We start from the raw sequence: 18,877 nt of genomic DNA, 5'->3' as shown, positions 1-18,877 counted from the left end.
AGATTTTCACTCTGTAGCGGAGTGTGCGTTGATATGAAACTTCCTGGCAGAGTAAAATTGTGTGCCGGACCGAGACTCGAACTCGGGACCTTTGCCTTTCGCGGGCAAGTGCTCTAGCAACTGAGCTACCCAAGCACGACTCACGCACGCCCCGTCCTCACAGCTTTACTTCTGCCAGTACCTCGTCTCCTACCCCCCCAAACTAAGCAGAAGCTCTCCTGCGAACCTTGCAGAACTAGCACTCCTGAAAAAAAGGATATTGCGGAGACATGGCTTAGCCACAACCTGGGGGATGTTTCCAGAATGAGATTTTCACTCTGCAGCGGAGTGTGCGCTGATATGAAACTTCCTGGCAGAACAATAAATGTTAATATGTAACTTGGAACATAAAATGTTTAATCTTTGTATATCCGTCTTTGACCGGAGACCACCAACTGCTACTAAACTTTTTTGGAGTATAAATGATTCCTTCAGCTATATTTAAAGGTCATGTTTCGTTTTGCGGTTGATTTACTTTCCCTAGTGACATACCGTGTAACGATGTCGATTACCGTTTACCGCCATAATACTCAATAAAGCGCACAATTAAATCAATGTTCGGTATGATGTATTCCTTCCTTCCTCCTTGTGGTATTGACAGCAACAGCGCATCAAGTAGACTGTTGGTAGGAAATAAGTGAACCTCCTATTTCCTATCAAGTCTAGTTGACGTGCTGTTACTGTCAATACAACAAGTAGGAAGGAACGGATTCACCCAAGCGGACGTCCGTAGCTCGTGGTCTCGTGGCTAGCGTTGCTGCCTCTGGATCACGAGGTCCCGGGTTCTATTCCCGACCGGGTTGTGGATTTTCTCTAACTACGGACTGGGTGTTTGTGTTATCATCATCATTGTCATTCGTGACAGTGGATAGACTGGACTGTGAAAAAACTGTGTCTTTGTACGGGCGCTGATGACCGCGCAGTCGAGCGCCCCACAAACCAAACATCATCATCATCATCATCCAAGCGGACATAGATTTCAGTGCTATTTATTGAGTGTTATGGCGGTAACATGGTTATCCTCATTATTACCACGTTTATCGCAGACGGGCCTGAAGATGGTGCATTGCATGTCTAAATCGACAGTAAACAATCGAAGACCTCTAAATGTAGCTTCTGAAGGATTCATTCATACTTCACAAATCTAGTTAATGTGTGATTAAGGAGTAAAATACAAACTGCTGATGTTCTACAATAGTTGTGTGCCTTGTGATCCGGTTTTCGAGTTACGGGGCAACAAGAGACTATAATTTGGGATCAAAGAGAGTGACAAGCTTTTGTACTACACAATCAAATATATTATATGTGAAATGTGAGTTATAACGCCCATCTACATTTACTGTTACAAGTTTTACATTGGTGCATCAGGCAGAGGCACGATAACTCGGTTTGTTGTAGATGAAAAAGGCTGGAGATTGCAGAAGGTTCACTCTGCACTTCCGGGTTTCTACAGTTCCAATTTTCCGTTCGCAAACAAATGACGATAACTGACTTTGTTAGAATTCAGTGAGATACACAAACGTCTGACACACAGTTCACATTTTAAAGAATTTGAAGTAGTGGCTTAGAGGATATCCTTGAAGCTAAGTATTAATAAAAGTGAAATAAATGATGGTATGATATTACTTGCCGTGACACCTTATATGGGATGCAATTCGTTCTGCCTGAGGTCATGTAAAAGAATAAAAGAACGGTGGCTCATCACGATCAACTGAATTACATTTCAGGTCCAAATACTTTTACAACTAAATCGAAATTTGCCTGCTCGGTTTGCCGTGCGGTCTAACGCACCTGGTCCCTGGCAAGAATCCGCCGGCGGACTTGTGTCGAGGTCCAGTGAGACGGCCAGTCTGTGGATGGTTTTTAGGCGTTTTCCATATGCCTCGGCGAATGCGGGCTGGTTCCCCTTATTCCGCCTAAGCTACACTATGTCGGCAATTGCTGCGTAAACAAGTTCTCCACGTACGAGTACACCGCCATTACTCTACCACGCAAACATATGGGCTACACTCGTCTGGTTTGAGATGTTTCTTGGGGGCGGGGGGGGGGGTCCACCGGGGGGCCGAACCGCAGAATAACCCTGAAAGAGTGGTTTGGTGTGGGACAGCGGAGAGGTGAAGTAGACTGCGGCAGTCACTGTGGGGTTGTGGACAACTGCGGGTGCGACGGGGATGCAGCCTCTCAGTCTTTTCTAGGCCCCCAATTAACATACAATACAATACAAATCGAAATTTGGAACATGGTACTACACATTAAAAATACAAAGAATTTGTAGGTTGATATACAACAAAACATTAAACCTACGAACAGGGAAGAGTTACATACAATAAAACAACAGAATAACAAACCAATTAGAATAAATGGTGTAAGATGGCAAGAAATATCCCCCTTACGTGAAGTCATTAAAGATCACCTAACTCACGTTGAGCGAACAGTAGAGCTGAACAAAAATGACTGACAAGGCACAATGCATCTTGTAGAGAGTATAGTTTGTACGTAGTGGAATAATTAATGTTGGGTGATGGTTTTAAAGTAATTTATACGACTTGAAAACTTTGTGGAAACGCGTCGCTTTACTGGAGGCTAGTTTATCACAGGGAAGTATTCAGAGTTGACTGTGGCTGGCTGGGGTGCGGCGAAGGGAAGCGACAATAGGCAGCTTAGGCGGGTCAAGCTCTGAGAAAGCGGTAACGGTGTGCAGCCTCCAGCTGCCTTAAGATGAGTGACAGTGAGTGGGTGGTTGACCCCATGTTGGTGTACCGGGAAGCAGATGGAGAACTTGTACGCCTGTTGATAAATGTCCGTCATCCCATTTTCAGTGAAACATGCAAGAAAGCCGCGCAAAGCCATGGTGGAGCGGTCAACAGAAGCCAAAATATGCGTGTTTGTGACTATAGCAACTTCACGCTGAATTCACGGTCCGCAGAGTCTGAAGTAAATCAGGTGAAGAGCGATAGAATGAAATACGCCGGCCTCCGATGGGAACGTAGGACAGAGGAATTTGAAGTACTCTCCTGGGAGTCAGAATTCCGCAAAAATTGGTGTTTTGTGCACACGCTAACCTTCATGGGTGGCCTGGGAGGAGCTAAATAGCAGTAGTTGAGAGGAAGGGAAAGTTTGTGGGAAATTGTTCACTTCCCAGAGCAGGTATTGGTCGGCGCTGGGAAGCGATGCATAATTAACGTGAATTGCACTGCAATTGGCGTAAGTGATTTTGCTGGAGGGGAAACCGAGGCGAAGAGCGGACTGGGAGAAGGCTCCGTAGTGGTCTTCTGTTCCCAGCTTGCCTAGAGTCCAGACGTGGTGTTATTTACCCACCTGAGAAAGAGTGAGCATCTCTGCAGTTTAGGACTTAGCAAATGGAACGATTGAGCTTGGAGATAGAAAGTTTTGGTTCAGCTATGTACTGAGCAAGATAGCTAAGAGTGAATAGACGAGCGCAGCCTTGCAGCACCACGAGGCCAGCCAACGTCCTCACGACGACGACGCCCCGCCACGCTGAATTCGGTGATATTGCACCCGCTCCGGCTTGAATTAGGCCATTGATCAATTTGTCGGATCACGTCGGCAAAGTTTCCACGAGGGTTTGATGGGACGTGTATTGGGGAATTCTTCTCACACTTCGCATTACGCCTCGGTCAGTCGATAGGAATTAATTTTGATTTATCGCGCTTTACTCCTCGTAAACGCAATTTATTACCATTGCCTGATAGCAGAGTCATGTAATGTGATGATTGAAGGTCGGGAGTTAAAATAAATTTGTGCTAATCGACTGCATCTGTTTTCAATCAAGTAGTTTAAATCCCAAGTCACTTTCTTAATTAATTCTATGTTCAACATTTGCATCTGGTGTTCAATAGCTGAATATAACATCAATGTGCACCCCTTTTTAATTAAAAGTGATCAATTCTGAATCAATTAATATCAACATTGCCACTGCAGTTCAATCAGGAGTCACAGGGCCTTATTACTTTCTTTGCGTTATCCGATATTGCGGCAGTTTTGCACTCTCTGTTGATCTGTCAATCAATTAGCTGGGGTGAAAACACGCCAAAACCAGATAAGTGACGGGTAGGGTGTTACAATGCAAAATTAAAATAAATTGAATATAGAGTACAGTGGATGAGGTATGATAGATAATTCGAGAAGAGGAGGGAAGTGAGAGGATTAGGTGAAGTACAAGACAGAGGAGGTACTAAAGTCAGTCAAATTGTTTATAATTGTGACGTGTGTGCCAGATGTTTGTTTGTCTCAAGGGCTTAGGAGAGAGTCACTTCGAATCAATTCGAAACATTTGCCTGGAAATGGAAAACTTGGATCTTTGTTACGTTGCTGTGACAGACACTCAGTTCATTATCAGAAGGCATAAACGAAGACTTTTGCGCCATGCAAGTGTGTACCTGAGTCGAGGGTCAGGGCGGGTAACAGCCTAAATAACGATCGCCCTTCAACATCATGCCCTCGAGCAATTGTGTTAGGTACATTGGGGATCGCAATATAACCTGATACAAGTTACATCTCAAATAAGGTCACCCAAATTTCTCATGCAATTGTGCGACATAAAAGTGGCTGGAAAATGAAGGCCGCAGAACCAAACAAATAACGTACTGTGCATAAAAACCAGAAAGACCCATTATTGTATTGGAAATGGAAATGAGCGTTTGGCGTCATTGGCCCGGAGGCCCCTTGTGGACCAGGTCCGGTCGCGTTGGTGCAGGTCTTATTACATTCGACGCCACGTTGGGCGACCTGCGGGCCGGATGGGAATGTAATGATGATGAAGACAACACAACACCCAGTCCCTGAGCGGAGAAAATCTCCGACCCAACCGAGAATCGAACCATGGCCCATAGGACGGCAATCCGTCACGCAGACCACGCAGCTATCGGGGCGGACATTATTGTTTTGGTATAAGATTGCAGAGCAGTTACTGGAAGCAATCACGTAAACTAAATATGTAAGAGGGTGTGTACGGAGCTATTTAAAGTAGAACGACGATAAAAAAAACTAATCTCAGGAAAAGCAGATGGCAGACACATTCGTGGGAAGAATCCCTTATAAGTGAAGTCCACCCACAAAGCAGGTAGTTCACAGAACTCCTGTTCGACCAATATTTGAATATCGCATGTCAGTCTGGGATCCATACCAGATAAGAGTGACGGAGGAAAAACGAAAGACCATAGAAGAGCACCCCGTTTCGTGACAGGTTCGTTTAATAAAAGTGAAAGTATCAGTGAGATGCTCAGCCAACTCCAGTAGTAGACGCTGCATGAGAGGTATTGCCCTTCGCTGTGTGGTTTAATGTTAAAGCCGTACGTTTCTAGAGGAGTCAACTAATATATTGCTTGCTCGTACACGAAGATAAAAACAGAAAGATTGGAGTTTGCATGGAGGCTGAAGGACGGTGTCAGTGATTCTTCGCGTGTTCAATAACGGAAGGCAAAGATGTGTAGAATGCATGTCGTGCTGAACAGTGAGGACACGGAGAAAGGCCAGAAGGTGCCGTGGAGGTTGGCCATTCTTCGCGCCGGCCTCTATTAATTCTGGCGGCCGCGCCTGGGAGTCACCCCAGCGGCGGCGGCTGCCGGAGCCCGCGTGAGCACCTGCACTCAGTGTCAAGTTCGAGAGCCGCAGCACCCCCACCCCGCGACACCCCAATCGCGGCGGAGGACGCACTGCGCCCAGGGCGCATGCGCGCCGCCGGAGCCGCGCCGCGACTCGCCTACTAGGCGCGCTACTCGTCGCTCTCCGCCTCAGTTGCTCGACGACGCCGACGCTGTTCACAGGAGAGCAGTCACGCAGCGCACGACCACAACACGGCCATCCTCCCGAAGACGGTGAGTACAATACGCGCAGCACGCGTAACTAGGCCGTGATACTGTGGAGATTCACAAGCAGAGACTTTTCCAGGTTACAGTCAGACAATTTTCGCCTGCAACAAGCGGCACCTTCCGTTTGAGTTTGCACTCTTCAGCTGAAATGTTTATGCTATCGCAATGTAATACATATGATACTGTGGGAGCTAATCATAGCCTACCGACTGGCACGAATCTGATCTTTGATTATGTCTTCTTATTTGACAAGTTCCAACTCAAATATGTCTGTTGCCAAGAATTAACTTGCAAGTTTCACATAGAACTTTCGAAATACGTGGTAGACGAGGAATGTACTTTTCCTACGAGTTACAATTCAAAAAGCCGCATTATAGTTACCGTCGTGCATAAAGTCCTCGTACTACAGGATTTCACTTCGATATTTTTTAACCAACAGGTGCCATCGAGCTGTTCTCATCTGACGGACAAACCGAGCGCAGTCGCGTAGCGTTTAACGCAGTCGACGATTATACAGGAGAAGCGTGGTTTAAAGCCTCGTCCGGCTACCTTGAATACCAAAATCATTTCAGCAGAACATTAGAACTATTTCTTTAGAAAGGCTATGTCAGAGTTCCTTCCCAGTCATTAATCATCCAAGCTATTGCTCTAATTTAAAGACTTCGATCAAAACGACGTACAAAGCACTAGTTTTCAGGTCATCTTCGAATAACCAATAAATTTAGCCATGAATCGATGGTGGCAGCAACATGACTAACCTGTTTTCTGTCGCGGTTTTGTAAGACTTCTGAGAGATCACTAAATATAAGGACTAAGTCACTTCAGGCTCTCTGTTTGCTTGGTCCCTCAGTTTCGGTGAAAGAATTCGCCATTCAGAATTGCATCATGTGCCAAGCTGTACGTACATCAGTTTCTTGTAGCCGAAATTAGAATCCTACGGAAAGGAATAGTTATGACGGACATCTTTGCATTGTTACATTGCTGAAAACTGAGAAGATGTCGTGGCATGTCTATGAACTTTACTTTGTAAGTGACGTCGTAGTTTGATAAATTGCGTCGATAACGACAGGTGACTACGAATTGTGACGTAATTTTTATCATATTGTTACATTATTGCTGGGAATTAATGACTCGAAGACTGAAGGTAATACAGATTTTCATTACGCATTGCCACTCTTTTATGAAGCATCATAGCGCTTGATGAAAGAAGCTGACAAAGTATGCCTTGATGTATTCGTGGTTTGTTGTTTACGGTCACTTCTTATCATTAGTTGTTGCTGAAGTAACACTTTGACCGCATAAGGCATAACCTCCTACTGAAACGAGGCTCTTTTGTGATTAGTAAGGTCTTTAAATTTTGCGAACTTACACATTTATTAAGAGATATACTATTTTACGGTTTACTTTCAAATGACCCGAATACTGCAAATGACCCGAATATTGACGAGTACTAATGAAAAGGACCGATGGGTGACCTTCTATGATGGTGTTTTATGGTATCCAAGAACGTCCTCTGTCAAATGAGCAACGTGTAAAAGGTGCTGTATTAATAACTGTAGCGACAATTGTCATTCGACGAATTTTTTCAGTGTATGAAGAAATTTCGTTTCGAAAATCCAACACAATGTGAAATATCTTTCCGTAACTCTTTTCCACTTTCGATCGTATAGCTCACAACACCAACATTCCGAAATATCCTTTAACTCGGATATTATTAAAATGGTTTCGCTTATTTTTTTTTTAGTTTTTACCAAGGTAAATTCATGATGTGGTTGCGTCAACCATATATCAGAGATACTGACCTTTCATTTACATTGGTCTCAACACCACAGCTTATCTAAGATATACAGTTATATTCACTTATACCTGAAGCAATGAGGGAACAACAGAAGCCGGCCGGTGTGGCCGGCGGTTCTAGGCGCTACAGTCTGGAACCGCGCGACTGCTACGGTCGCAGGTTCAAATCCTGCCTCGGGCATGGATGTGTGTGATATCCTTAGGTTAGTTAGGTTTAAGTAGTTCTAAGTTCTAGGGGACTGATGACCTCAGAAGTTAAGTCCCATAGTGCTCAGTGCCATTTGAACCATTCTTTTGAAGAACAGAAATAATCTTCTGGTTGTGCCTGAGAGTGAACGAGAGCTACAAACATTTCAAGAAATTTATAAGAAGGGACTCGTCCAAAATAAAACATAACACCATATGACCTACGCCTTTCGATATTCATCTATTTTTGTGGCTGTCAACACTTTCTCATTTTCGAGAAAGCTCAAATACGGTACTAAATATATTCATGCTGAAAACAAACCTTAATATACGATCGATTTGACGTGCCACGAGGTAAAGTAATCTTCAGCAATTTTAGGTCAATTACAACAAAAGATATTAGAAATGGCTTTTCATTATAACGTTGTGTAGGCATCACTCATCGTTCTACGATTTCCCTCTCAACTCTGTTGAAATGGATTAAGTAGTAGCATTTTTCGGTGTTGCCCGAATAAGAATAACAGCGTGCACGTTTGTGTTTCGCTTGTCAGATTCTAAAATCTCTAAACAGATGCGTTGTTGCATTTCAAGACTGCGAAACCCAACTGGCCTTGGACACATGTTTTTAGCAATCCTAAATGCACTCCTCCGTCCGATGAATGTCTTCACGATCAGGCCATTACACGCTTAAGAAACTTCATTGCTACGAGTTGCCAGTCTCTGTGTTACTTAACATACTGGAAAGTCATACATGGGACAACGCCACGCAGTCCCTCAGAGAGGATGACACATTTTCGCTGAATACGTGGGTGCTTAGCTTTAGACTGTCCGTATTTGCGGTCCCACAACTTACGTCATACGCAAGGACAAGTAGCCTATCATGTTCAGGTACCCTCATTTCAGGAGACTTGTAAAGAGCGAAAAAGAATGTCTCTCTAGCTGTTAGTGAAGGCGAAGCTCTTTTAAAACTAAATGTTGGTGGGCAGTTTCGTGGGTTTAATGGTCGAAAACAGTCTTAAGAGGGTGCCAAGTTTTGCTTTCGAGGGTAAGTAAAAACTGTTTCAGAATCCCCTGTTATGCCTATTTCTTTTGAGGACAGAATCAAGTAGCAACTCACTCTGAATTCAGCTACGCCTAGTTTAAACATGCTGCACAGAACAGCATCAGAAATATCGTAGTCGCTTTCTGAACAGCTGAAAGTGTCCCTTAGTGTTCTCAAAGCATGATATAAGTTGAAACTTTGCACCATTAAAGAAGAAATTTGATTTAACGTGAGAGGTTTTCGATTTGGTGAGTCACCTTCCTGTAAAAATAATTTATAAGAATTTTGTACTCTGTTGTGAACGACTGTATTCTCTCCGAGCAACGCAAATAACACCCTTAGGGGAACGTCATTTTCCAAAGTTGGATTTTCAAGTGATAGTGGAATTCTTTTAGACTGACAGGTGCAAATTGACCCCGTGTTTGAAGCTTCTTATATCTGAGGCCTCAACACATTGTACTCAGAAACTGATTTCGGCTTTATCTTTGCTTCGAAGAACTTGCACATTACCATACAATGAAGCCATCAGTTTTAAAAGAAACGTGATCGTCTCGAAAATGACGTACAAAGAACAGGCTTCTTATTCATTTCACAGAGGCGCTGACCGTTGGAAAAACATTGCCCATGGTTCACGCGTTTTGCCATAAATTAATTGAAAGACAAAAGAAATATTTAGAAATACAACATCTTGCAAATTTCTCAGTCCTGCGACCTAAGACAATGAAGTTCGGCTTTTATAAACAACAGTTGGTACCAGTTTCCTTTGTCGAATCCACAAAACACTTTGCCTTCGAAAGCGGCCAGTAAAAAAAAGAATAGTTAACTTTTACCACCGTATCCTCGCGTCTCTATGTGATTTAGTGTTTGTTAAAAAGGATTGTTTTTTTAAGTTCTCGATCAAGCTGTTGACAATGTTGTAGATAGCTAAAGAGGCTAGTCAGTTTAAACACTTTACAACTGTCGCTTCCACACAGTACTCCAAGGTCACATGTTAAGATGCCTAGAGTAAATTAAGCAGAGTACAATAATTTATTTATTTATTTATTTAACGTATGGCTTTCTGACACATAAAAATATATAACATGTAAAGCATAATATATACAACATACAATCTTATACGCAAATATCTAGTGCACTTATATAATATATCGATTTTCGAGTGGTCTGCAGGAAGTCTCTTGGCCTACCATGATATTATCTTGTGGGACTTTTTTCTGTGCTCTGTCTGATAGCCTGTGGTTCTCCGCTATCAGAAAGTGGGATGGTTGCTTACCCCATTTGTATAAAAAATATGCCCATCTGCTGTGTTGGGTTCTAATTCTGTTTAGCATTGCACTGACCACTTTTTTTGCTAGATCGCGTCCGTAGCAGAAGGCTACACGCCCATCCTAAAAGAAGCAGCAAGTATTGGCGGCCAGAGAATCTTGCTATCTCCTGACCGTAACATACATTCTACATATTTCGAAAGTAAAAGACTAATAAGTGGGTATCGCGTGAGCTGCAGTGTTTTGCATTGTTCGTAAGAGTATCCTGTCAATGTTCTACTACTGCTGTTGTAAATTTTCAGCTGGCGATAAATGACGTATTCAAATGTTCAAATGTGTGTGAAATCTTATGGGACTTAACTGCTAAGGTCATCAGTTTCTCAGCTTACACACTACTTTACCTAAATTATCCTAAGGACAAACTCACACACCCATGTCCGAGGGAGGACTGGAACCTCCGCCGGGATCTGCCGCACAGAAATGACGTATTCCTCAAGCTCTGCGTGATCGTTTAAGCGTAGTGTCACTGAACAAGTATAGGAACGACGACTTCCACTTACGCTACATGTATTATATCATTTTCCATTTGCTTCCATTTACTATACTTCATCTACAGTAAACAGGATGCAGCGGCATTTCGAACAGCAACATTTGGCACCTGTTTTCATCGCCTGAAGTACTTAGAATTCAACAGAAAAGAAAAGTGTTTGTAAAAAGATAAAGAGGACACAAGCTCGAACTATTTCCGTTTCCTCTATGTTGAAGCCAAAAATGTTCTTGAGACATATTTTCTCAAATGGTATTGCTTTTATGACACGCCTTGCGCCAAAGTGAACGACGTCCTGTACATTATTAAACTTGTGCGTTTGTACTGTGCATCTGAGACTCTACCAAAGCAATTTGTTAGGTATTTTGTTGGAATTAACACACCTCCTCATAGGTGAAGTTCCGCGACGGCAAAAGTTTACAAGCCGTCGGCGCGAGAGTCACCCAAGACACTGCCCAGACGCAGCCCAGCCTCAGCCTTCGGCTGCCACGGTTACAAAACGGCCCGGCGGTGGGTCCGCAGGAACACACGCGACCGCATGCCGGTCCCCACGCCGCCCGTGAAGCAGGCTCCATTGCATAATGCTGCGGCGACCAAGCCAGCCGTCCACGTTTGCCGGCGCAGCTGATGACTCGCGCGAGTCCAAGGGCGCTTCCGGCGCCGTGCTTTCGCCACACCATTCGTAGCGGCCACGTCAACGCACTCGCATCATATTGCTGTGTTAATCCTATATGTAGTGGAATGGAAGCAGCGAGGACACGTGAGCATCTTCAGGCCTGACCTAGGAAGCTGTGTGGCACTATCCCTTTAAGTCTCGTCTGAGATACACGGCGCTCCTGCAAGCGAGAATAAACAAGTTCGACAAAAGAGTGTGTCATCCTTACCGTAGTTCGTCCTGTGACCAGTCTCTAGCATATGGTCGCAGAAATTACAAAACCTGCTGCAAATTAAGATGGAAGGAAGGAATGCTGGTGTTTGTCCACACTGATGTCAAGCTCCTTTCGGCTGGTTAACAGTGGTCCAGAAATTTACTCTAGTGACGAATGATGTATCTCTCCTAACAATAAGCAAGCGAGCGAGTGTTTGTTTCAGACGCGGCTGAGTTGTTGGTCAAGAGTTGCTGTGGAGAATGCACTGGAAAATGCTTCACAAAGTGAGAACGAGTCGACAAAAATATCTTGTTGCAATGCCTACCCTGCAGCAGCAACAAAGAGGGGTTAGAATGGAAGCAAGAGAAAACACTATTTGAGTAGAATGATTTAAGATATTTTCTTGGAGTCTCCATTGTGCTTCTTAGAGAAGTCGCAGCCGAAGAAACAAAATAGTTCTGTGAATACTGAGAACAGTGGAATAATTGGGCAGAATCCAGCGTATCGACGCATATCTAACGGCAGCCACTGCTGCATAAAACAAACGTGAAAACGATGTCCTCACTGCTTCACAAAATGACACAACTCCTTCAGCTATGGAAGTTGTATATTCAGGCGTATTATTATTCCCAATCCATTGGCGTCTCATATAAGAACTAAAAAAGGCATACGTCGTGTCTTTCTAACCAGCTATGCCGGCCGGTGTGGCCGATCGGTTCTAGGCGCTTCAGTCTGGAACCGCGCGACCGCTATGGTCGCAGGTTCGAATCCTGCCTCAGCCATGGATGTGTGTGATGTCCTTAGGTTAGTTAGGTTTAAGTAGTCCTAAGTTCTAGGGGACTGATGACCTCAGATGTTAAGTCCCATAGTGCTTAGAGCAATTTTAACCATTTCTAACCAGTTATGTTGAAAAAGAAATGACTAAAACGGAGGGTGGAATGAGAATGAGCAACTGAAGAACGCCCTGATAAACAGGCGGCGTTGAGACCTGTTCAGTACCGTGTCGTTGGTGAGTAATTAGGCGTGTGGAAGCTATTCGATCCATAATTTCACTGAACTAAGGGAAAACTGTCCGATCCTAAAGCTGTCCTGAGCCCGACGGTTGTTTTGAACACCGCAATGCCTTTCCAGGCACGTTGCTATTAGAAGTAGCACGGTTTTGTCTTTCTAAGAACTTTGAGATGACTTACGCCATTAGTTACGGGAGAACTTAGAGTTCCAGCGGACTTTTAACCACAGCGGAAAATCCAAATAAGCATCGTTGGACGAGTATTCAAACTGTAGTATCCCCGAATACAAGTCCTCGTCTTAAGCTATGCGGTATCTTATTCCATCGGAGATCAACATAATTGATCCAGCAAAACGAGTATAGACAAACTCAATCAATCTTTTCCAAATTTACTGGGCGTCACTAAATAACTAGACTTAGTTTCCTTATATAACAACACTGCTTAAATGCGAGAAAGTCTTGACCTCAGTTTCTACCCACAGACTGATTCGTTCGCTATGAACTGGTGTGTTGAATCCTGAAAGGTTCCTTACACAAACCATAGACAACTTCCAGTCTATCATTCGAGGAACGGCGACGGGAGTCTGCGCCATGACACAAAAAATCGACTTCGGTAGCGTTGTAGATGAAACACAGACACGTCGAAAATCCGACGAAAAATTTTGCCCCGAAAGGAAAGAAGACAGTGAGTGTTCGGCAACGTAAGAAATCGAGCAGGGTCTATTCAGTAACACCTCAGTCGGACACTTAAGTATTTACTCAAACAACAAAGGAATTAGAAATTCTAATGCACATTCGCAACAGGAATAGATTACTAAGTTGGCCAGCTGTAATGTAATCCGTCAGAGTGATCGCTAGCTGGCCAGCTTGATTCCACGACAGGTGGTGTAAAAAAACTTCGCTAATTGTTATTTGGCTGAGTAATCAGAATAGGCTATAAGACAAAACAGCAAGTGAAATGATAACAAGACCGCGCAGCTTCGTACTGTCCTTTGTTCGTAAACTCTTAAAGTGTCTTCGTGGACGTTGGATACTTTAGAAGCCAATTATGACATCAGTCTGTAGATGCTTGTGACTATTTCCGTTTCTCTTTTGTAGAGTAATCGGAGCTTTACGGTTTCCATCTGTCGAATAGAGGACTGGACCATCCACCTGATGCTTTCCCAGAGGAATAGGCTCTGAACCTCCGTCCAATCTTTTACCTTTCTTTCGCTCCATCTACATAAGGAAACGGCATACAGAACAAAGTACACAAACATTCTTTTTAATTACATGCGTAGCAAAATCAAGGAAGGAAAAGGAAGCTATTTCCATTTGCACTTTCAGAAGGGCTACTAGATAATTGCTTTCATGTTCCGGAATAAACAGTCTTTTAGGAGAGGTAAGCGATGACCATCGTTGTGAACTGACAATTACAGTAGAGGAAATTAGTACGCTTTGCTGTCTGTAGGAAGATCAGGTAACTGTGTAGTACTGGTGATGTTTACTAGTCAGATAGCCCCCTTTTTGAAGAAAGCTACCCCCAGTTTGGAACGAAAACTTTATTATGACATAATTTGGCCGTAACGTACATCCTACCACAAGACATGAAAATTGTTTATGCGTGGCAGACACAACAAATGCATCACGACTACTACCGTATAACTACCTCTTTCACAACGAACAGAAACTGTCTGTAATACAATACCCTGAAAGGCTGCATAACATGCATGCTGTGTTAGATTCTTTGTTTAGTATTACAGCTGACGGAACAAAGAAATGCAATAACGCATCAGAGCTATAAGAACAACTTCACATTCCGTGTACATTGGGCACCGCACATTTCTTGTGGAGGAGACGATGTCACCAGCGTCTCTGTGGCCATCAAAACGGAAATTCTCTCTCGGAATGTTTGTACCGGAGCAAGGTGGCTGACGTCAGTCTCACGCCCTGGCTGACTCACCACTTTCCATAGTTCACTGTGAAAGCGGTGCTTAAGAGAACTGCCATTGCACGAAATAGGCAGTCAGCAACAGACGACCCAGGTTTTTTCTTCGTCAGCTGGATTGGCTACTAATGCTGTGTTGCCTGCCTCAAGGAGACACAGCGTCCTCAACTACTGACAAGAATACTATAGCGATTGTCTCGTTGACAATGTAGTTCGCTGGTGGATGAAATTCGATCTAAGCCGCGATATACGTTTCACTAAATATATCTGCTGATTAACTACAATCTGTAAATATAAAACAGCGTTATAGTTACCTGACACTGAAAACAATTATGGCAACAAAGTGTTAAAGTCGATCTACGCAAATATGGCAGTAACGGGTGGGTGAGAATTACAGTCACCTCATGTTTTATTAGCATATATCATTCTAGATAGAAACACAGTTATACACATTGTAGTTCCCCTACTTAACGAACGAATGAGGTGCCGAACTAGTAAAGACACTGAGCAATGTGTATGATTCAAATCCCCGTCCGTCCGCAGTGGTTAAGGTTATCTGTGATTTCTCTTAATCATTTTGCGGAAGTGCTTGAGCAAATCGTCCAACAGGCAATGATACGTATGGCTACCCATTCAGGGCCAACATACACTCCTGGAAATTGAAATAAGAACACCGTGAATTCATTGTCCCAGGAAGGGGAAACTTTATTGACACATTCCTGGGGTCAGATACATCACATGATCACACTGACAGAACCACAGGCACATAGACACAGGCAACAGAGCATGCACAATGTCGGCACTAGTACAGTGTATATCCACCTTTCGCAGCAATGCAGGCTGCTATTCTCCCATGGAGACGATCGTAGAGATGCTGGATGTAGTCCTGTGGAACGGCTTGCCATGCCATTTCCACCTGGCGCCTCAGTTGGACCAGCGTTCGTGCTGGACGTGCAGACCGCGTGAGACGACGCTTCATCCAGTCCCAAACATGCTCAATGGGGGACAGATCCGGAGATCTTGCTGGCCAGGGTAGTTGACTTACACCTGCTAGAGCACGTTGGGTGGCACGGGATACATGCGGACGTGCATTGTCCTGTTGGAACAGCAAGTTGCCTTGCCGGTCTAGGAATGGTAGAACGATGGGTTCGATGACGGTTTGGATGTACCGTGCACTATTCAGTGTCCCCTCGACGATCACTAGTGGTGTACGGCCAGTGTAGGAGATCGCTCCCCACACCATGATGCCGGGTGTTGGCCCTGTGTGCCTCGGTCGTATGCAGTCCTGATTGTGGCGCTCACCTGCACGGCGCCAAACACGCATACGACCATCATTGGCACCAAGGCAGAAGCGACTCTCATCGCTGAAGACGACACGTCTCCATTCGTCCCTCCATTCACGCCTGTCGCGACACCACTGGAGGCGGGCTGCACGATGTTGGGGCGTGAGCGGAAGACGGCTTAACGGTGTGCGGAACCGTAGCCCAGCTTCATGGAGACGGTTGCGAATGGTCCTCGCCGATACCCCAGGAGCAACAGTGTCCCTAATTTGCTGGGAAGTGGCGGTGCGGTCCCCTACGGCACTGCGTAGGATCCTACGGTCTTGGCGTGCATCCGTGCGTCGCTGCGGTCCGGTCCCAGGTCGACGGGCACGTGCACCTTCCGCCGATCACTGGCGACAACATCGATGTACTGTGGAGGCCTCACGCCCCACGTGTTGAGCAATTCGGCGGTACGTCCACCCGGCCTCCCGCATGCCCACTATACGCCCTCGCTCAAAGTCCGTCAACTGCACATACGGTTCACGTCCACGCTGTCGCGGCATGCTACCAGTGTTAAAGACTGCGATGGAGCTCCGTATGCCACGGCAAACTGGCTGACACTGACGGCGGCGGTGCACAAATGCTGCGCAGCTAGCGCCATTCGACGGCCAACACCGCGGTTCCTGGTGTGTCCGCTGTGCCGTGCGTGTGATCATTGCTTGTACAGCTCTCTCGCAGTGTCCGGAGCAAGTATGGTGGGTCTGACACACCGGTGTCAATGTGTTCTTTTTTCCATTTCCAGGAGTGTATGTTTGAACCACGTCTGTAACGATCGTGCCGTTGGCGACGCGTCACACCTTCACCGACTTTCCTTCCGTCGATTTTAAAGGGAATTTCTGTCATAGCTTTCTAGGAAAAATACGGCGATAAAGTTCTTGATGATTTTGGTAAAACCCTATGAATGTAAATAAAGAACACAGATTCCTGGTCTACATTCCATTCGCGTTGGAACAAAAACCGAGTTTTCTATTTCCACACCACCCCAGTCACCGTGTGTTTCATTCATTCATTACATGTTTTTGAATTTCCTGCTGCTGACCACAATATAATGTGAAATCCAGATAAATTTTTGACTTATCACAAGATATAATGCTGCAGATAGAAAACTTTGAGCAGGCCATATGTTCCGTTATTCCAACTCAACTGCGAAACAAGATTAAATGAGCCTGATTTTGGAATGAAATTGCGCATTCTACATGTAACGGGTTAATTAACAGCTAGTTCCTTCTCTTATCTACTGCTACTGCCCATATTCGAAGAAAGTCAAAGCCTAAAGAGTAGAAATTAGGTGCGCCTACTGAATGAAATGCGCGATTTGTCTCTGACGTCGATTAATAGCTAATGAGCAAACATTCAGTTATGATTTAGGGTCTGTGAGTGATACGAAGTCTGCGTAATGATAAACTTTTAAAGCAGAAGAAAACAGCTTCACAGCTGAAGCAATGTGAACGGCTAACCGTTGAATACTACGAAACGATTTTCGCCCATAAGATTTGAAGGTGATCTTAAAGTCCGAATAAAGAGCAATTTCCTCCTTTCTGGTCCACAGCGGTCTTTCTCTTAACATTTTTCTCAAGGTTATAAACTCGTTTCAGAGCTAGCACCTTGACTGAGCTTCGTTACATGTAACATGTTGGTATCTGTATACCAAATGCTGCTGTGCCTGGCTACTGATGGTGATACCATCAGGAACAGAAAACAACAGCCACATTTAAGAAAGATATTACATTCGGCCACAAAATGCGGACGATTTTCAAGGAAATATAAATTATGTACGCTATCTGATTAAATAGCAGATGCGATTACATAAAAACGTGTTTGTCTCGACCTGCTCGACACCCAGGCCATTTTCAAGTGTACGATATACTCTAACCAATACCTGTTGTTTCATATATTGAATATCGAGTTACGCCTGTTTTATCTTGAAGTGTACTTCTGTCGCTTTACTACACTTTTTGTTAGTAAGAATTCATCGGCATTGAGATCATTAGTAACGAAGCACTGGAGTAATTCACGGAATGAATGGGCTGAGACAAAGACAATAGGGACATGTCCTGACATGTCCTGGTGCGAGTTGGGGAACCCCGTGAAAATGGAATCAGAATGGTCGATTTCTGAGTTGAACCAATCTCCCCCATTCTGGATGAATAAAATCGAGCACCGCGAGCCATCTGGAAACCATACGAATAAAGAAGCAGGCGATAATATATCGGCAGAAGAACGAAACATCTGTCAACTGCCAGTATACACACATCACGAAAAGCGTTGCATCATCCCGATACATCATGCGAGTGTATTGCTATTGAGTGGATTGCAGGATTTCAGTAGAAATGTAAACACCAGTAGAGACGCATTAGAGACGTCTGTGGAACAAGTGAATGAACATCCATCACCCTACGAACGACAGTCGCAACCAATGGTCAGGTCTGCATCGTCACGTTACGCACAGATGGCTTTTCAGTCAGGGAAACTGGTCGACGTGTGCAGTGGCGTCAAAGTTTTGCGGTGCAGTGTGGTCCATTTGACAGGTATTGTTGAGGACTTACACCATACAGGACGTCCACATTCGAGAGGTCCCCAGGATGATCGATGTTTATGACTCTTGAGTCCAAGCAATCGTTGGCTGAGCACTCGACAACTGAATTCATCGTTCGAAGAGGCTACAGGACGTCATGAATAGCAATAATCTGTTAGGAGACGATTGAACGCTAGAAATCGCCTGACGACCATGGCGAGCACCACGTCGTACACCACAACACTGTGGACTCCGTTACAGATGTACAAGAAGTTATGTAGAATTCACGTCCTAGTATTGATGTCGGCTGTTGTTTAGATATGAAACGCGGATCTGTTTGCACACTGATACTCGCAGGCACGCGTTGGAGACAATAACACAAAAAGGTGGTGGTGGAGCGCTGTTCTGGGGTGACATTGCATGGGATTATCGTAAATCTCTCGTGATTGTCGAGGGCAATCTCATTGATACACAGGGATGGCATTCTGCACCTAATAGCGGGACCGTACCGCAAACATTCTGCCAACA

General features: G+C 44.5%; 1 protein-coding gene across 1 annotated transcript in view; it reads left to right on the top strand.

Moving 5' to 3' along the window:
- The first annotated feature begins 5,804 nt into the window (after positions 1-5,804).
- LOC126472000 (serine-rich adhesin for platelets) overlaps positions 5,805-18,877 on the top strand; it is a 154,086-nt gene continuing 141,013 nt past the window's right edge. The window contains exon 1 of the mRNA XM_050099903.1: positions 5,805-5,876. The gene's annotated coding sequence lies outside the window, so the exon portion shown is untranslated. The remainder of the gene's footprint in view (positions 5,877-18,877) is intronic.

This window comes from Schistocerca serialis, chromosome 1 (genome assembly GCF_023864345.2).
Source record: "Schistocerca serialis cubense isolate TAMUIC-IGC-003099 chromosome 1, iqSchSeri2.2, whole genome shotgun sequence".
Lineage (NCBI taxonomy): Eukaryota > Metazoa > Arthropoda > Insecta > Orthoptera > Acrididae > Schistocerca > Schistocerca serialis.
The sequence above is the reverse complement of the archived record's forward strand: the minus strand, read 5'-3'. Positions and strand labels throughout refer to the sequence as shown.